General features: G+C 33.4%; 1 long non-coding RNA gene across 1 annotated transcript; it reads left to right on the top strand.

Annotated features, from left to right (window-relative positions):
* The first annotated feature begins 430 nt into the window (after positions 1-430).
* Positions 431-4,403, top strand: LOC122143559. The gene is made up of 4 exons (XR_006159221.1): positions 431-523; positions 2,154-2,199; positions 4,176-4,271; positions 4,357-4,403. It is a non-coding gene; the product is annotated as an uncharacterized LOC122143559 (long non-coding RNA).
* The last annotated feature ends 365 nt before the right edge of the window (positions 4,404-4,768 follow it).

Genomic DNA, 4,768 nt, shown 5'->3' with positions numbered 1-4,768 from the left:
CCACTGCTCTCAAAAGGTGAGTGTAGAGATTGTACCTCTATTAGTTAAATGTTTTTCTGTAAGTGTTTTATCAAGCGGTTAATGTTCCTTCAATGTATTTTCTCAGATTTCTAAAATACAGTACACTTCAAACGCCCTCCTTAATCCATAATGATTCTCCACTCCATGAACCATTTTTATGAAGAGGCACACAACTGATAAAAAAGGTACATTTTAATTGTATGTCTGCAAAACTTGAATTGACTCGTTTCTTGAAACAGTGTTTCATCTGTTAATATGTTCAGGTTTGTGCATCAAAACTCAATACCTACTGTCCACTACTCCCAAAAAGGTGAGTGTACAGATGTCTAAATAAATTGCTAAATGGTGTAGTTGTGCAAACACTTTAATTATCAAGAAGTTAATGTTCCATGAATATATTTTCAGATTTCTGCAATATGCTACACTTCAAACTTCCTTCTCCATTATATGATTCTCCGCTCCATGAATTGCTTTTATGAAGCAGCACAAAACCAATAAAAAGGTAAACTGAATTTCTATCATATCAGCAAAGTTTGAACTGATTTGTTCAAGCCCTTCACCTGTTAATACAATTTCAGGTTTGTGCATCAAAACCCAATACCTACTGTCCACTACTATCAAAGGTGAGTGTACAGATCCCTACATAAATTGCTAAATGTTTTAGTTGTGCAAAACACTTTTAATTACCAAGTAGTTAATGTTCCATGAATGTATTTTCAGATTTCTACAATTCGCCACACTTGAAACTTCCTCCTTTGTTATGATTCTCCACTCCATGAACCATTTTTATGAAGAGGCACAACTAATAAAAAGGTACATTTTAATTGTATGTCTGCAAAACTTGAATTGATTTCGTTTCTTGAAACAATGTTTCACCTGTTAATATATTTTCAGGTTTGTGCATCAAAACTCAATACCTACTGTCCACTACTCCCAAAAAGGTGAGTGTACAGATGTCTAAATAAATTGCTAAATGGTCTAGTTGTGCAAACACTTTAATTATAAAGAAGTTAATGTTCCATGAATATATTTTCAGATTTCTGCAATATGCTACACTTCAAACTTCCTTCTCCATTATATGATTCTCCGCTCCATGAATTGTTTTTTATGAAGCAGCACAAAACCAATAGAAAGGTAAATTTTTATTTCCTATAATATCTGCAAAATTTGAACTTTGTTCAAGCCCTTCACCTGTTAATCCAATTCCAGGTTTGTGCATCAAAACCCAATATCTGCTGTCCAGTACTCTCAAAGGTAAGTGTGCAGATGTCTACATTAGTTTCAAAATGTTTTAGTTGTGTAAACACTATTTATCAAGCAGTCAATGTTCCATGAATGTATTTTCAGATTTCTGCAATATGGTACACTTCAAACTTCTTTATCCATAATGATTCTCCGCTCCATGAACCGTTTTTTATGAAGCAGCACAAAACCAATTAAAAAGGTAAATTCCATTGCATGATATCTGCAAATCTGGAATGGACACATTTCTTCAAGCACTGCTTTCACCTAATAGCAATACATTTTCAGGTCTGTGCATCAAAACCCAATATCTACTGTCCACTACTATCAAAGGTGGAGTGCACAGATGTCTACATTAGTTGCACAATGTTTTAGTTATGTAAACCCCATTTATCAAGCAGTTAATGTTCCATGAATGTATTTTCAGATTTCTGCAATTCGCTACACTTCAAACTTCATTCTCCATTATATGATTCTCCGGCTCCATGAACTGTTTTTATGAAGCAGCACAAAACTGATTAAAAAGGTAAATTCCATTCTGTAATCTGTGCAAAATTGAATTGACTCATTTCTTTGAGCAGTAATTTAAAACAATCATTCTTTTCAGTTTTGTGCAGAACAAGTCAATAACAATAACTAAATGTTCTAGTTGTGCAAAAAAACTTTAATTATCAAAAAGAAGTTAAAGTTCCATGTATGCATTTTCAGATTTCTGCAATATGCTACATGTGAAACTTCCTCCTTATCCTATATTTGATTCTCTACGCCATGAACTGTTTTATATGAAGCAGCACAAAAACCAATAAAGAGGTAAATTAAATTCATATATCTGCAAAACTTGAATTGATAACTTTCTTAAAGCAGTCTTTCACCTGTTAATACATGTTCAGGTTTGTGCATCAAAACCCAATATCTACTGTCCACTACTATCAAAAGGTGAGTGTGCAATTAACATAGAACTCTGTACAATGTTTTAGTTGTGTAAAACACTATTTTATCAAGCAGTTAATGTTCCATGAATATATTTTCAGATTTCTACAATATGTACATCGTCAAACTTCAATATCATTATGATCCTCCGCCCCATGAATCGTTTTTTATGAAGTAGCACAAAACCAATTAAAAAGGTAAATTCCATTCTGTAATCTGTGCAAAATTGAATTGACTCATTTCTTTGAGCAGTAATTTAACATAATCATATTCTTTCAGTTTTGTGCAGAACAAGTCAATAACTACGGTCCACTACTCCCAAAAGGTGAGTGTACAGATGTCTACATAAAGTGCTAAATGGTCTAGTTGTGCAAACACTTGAATTATCAAGCAGTTAATGTTCCATGAATGTATTTTCAGATTTCTGCAATTCAGCTACACTTCAAACTTCATTCTCCATTATATGATTCTCCGCTCCATGAACTGTTTTTTATGAGCTTAGCACAAAACTGATTAAAAGGTAAATTCCATTCTGTAATCTGTGCAAAATTGAATTGACTCATTTCTTTGAGCAGTAATTTAACATAATCATATTCTTTCAGTTTTTGTGCAGGGAACAAGTCAATAACTACGGTCCACTACTCCCAAAAGGTGAGTGTACAGATGTCTACATAAAGTGCTAAATGGTCTAGTTGTGCAAACACTTGAATTATCAAGCAGTTAATGTTCCATGAATGTATTTTCAGATTTTTGCAATTCACTACACTTCAAACTTCATTCTGCATTATGATTCTCTGCTCCATGAACTGTTTTTATGAAGCCGCTACAAAACCAATAAAAAGGTAAATTTAATTCCTATAATATCAGCAAAGTTTGAACTGATTTGTTCCAAGACCTTCACCCGTTAATACAATTTCAGGTTTGTGCATCAAAACTCAATACCTACTGTCCACTACTCTCTCAAAAGGTGAGTGTACAGATTGCTAAATGTTCTAGTTGTGCAAACACTTTAATTATCAAGAAGTTAACATTCCATGTGAAAGCATTTTCAGATTTCTGCAATGTCATACACTTCAAACTTCCTTCTCCATTATGATTCTCCATTCCATGAATTGTTTTTATGAAGCAGCACAAAACCAATAAAAAGGTAAATTGAATTCCTATAATATCTGCAAAATTTGAGCTTTGTTCAAGCCCTTCACCTGTTAATCCAATTCCAGGTTTGTGCATCAAAACCCAATATCTACTGTCCACTACTCTCAAGGTAAGTGTGCAGATGTCTACATTAGTTTCAAAATGTTTTAGTTGTGTAAACACTATTTATCAAGCAGTTAATGTTCCATGAATGTATTTTCAGATTTCTGCAATACGCTACATGTGAAACTTCCATCTCCATTATATGATTCTCAGCTCCATGAACTGTTTTTTGTAAGCAACACCAAACCGATTAAAGGTAAATTCCATTGCATGATGTCTGCAAATCTTCATTTCTTCAAGCACTGCTTCACCTAATAGCAATACATTTTCAGGTTTGTGCATCAAAACCCAATAACTACTGTCCACTACTCCCAAAGGTGAGTGTACAGATGTCTACATAAAGTGCTAAATGTTTTTAGTTGTGCAAACACTTGAATTATTAAAGAAGTTAATGTTCCATGAATGTATTTTCCAGATTCTTGCAATTCCTACACACTTCAAACTTCCATCTCCATTATATGATTCTCCGCTCCATGAACTGTTTTTATGAAACCACTTTCAAAAACCAGTAAAAGGTAAATTTAATTCCTATAATATCTGCAAAATTGGAACTTTGTTCCAAACCCTTCACCTGTTAATCCAATTCAGGTTTGTGCATCAAAACCCAATATCTACTGTCACTACTCTCAAAGGTAAGTGTGCAGATGTCTACATTAGTTTCAAAATGTTTTAGTTGTATAAACCCTATTTATCAAACAGCTAATGTTCCATGAATATATTTTCAGATTTCTACAATATGCTACACTTCAAACTTCCTTATCCATTATGATCCTCCGCTCTATGAACCGTTTTTATGAAGCAGCACAAAACCAATTAAAAAGGTAAATTCCATTGCATGATGTCTGCAAATCTTGATTGACACATTTCTTCAAGCACTGCTTCACCTAATAACAATACATTTTTCAGGTTTGTCCATCAAAGGCTCAATAACTACTGTCCACTACTCCCAAAAGGTGAGTGTACAGATGTCTACGTTAGTTGCACAATATTTTAGTTGTGTAAACACTATTTATCAATCAGTTAATATTCCATGAGTATATTTTCCAGATTTCTGCAATACATGCTACACTCCAATCTTCCTTATCCAGTATATGGTTCTCCAACATGGGCCTTTGTTTTATGAAGAGTACACAACCAATAAAAGCGGTACACATTGAATTGTTATCATTTGCATGGTTTCAACGAATAACTGTAGATATTTAGTTGAAGCACAAACATAAATATGCTGTCCACTACTAAAGAAAGTTGAGTCGAAGTCATGTCTACATAAATTACAAAATGTTTTAGTTAGTACCAAACACTGTAATTATCAATTTGT

This window comes from Cyprinus carpio, unplaced genomic scaffold (assembly GCF_018340385.1).
Source record: "Cyprinus carpio isolate SPL01 unplaced genomic scaffold, ASM1834038v1 S000006342, whole genome shotgun sequence".
Lineage (NCBI taxonomy): Eukaryota > Metazoa > Chordata > Actinopteri > Cypriniformes > Cyprinidae > Cyprinus > Cyprinus carpio.
Note: the sequence above shows the minus strand (reverse complement) of the source record. Positions and strands in the feature narration are given on the sequence as shown.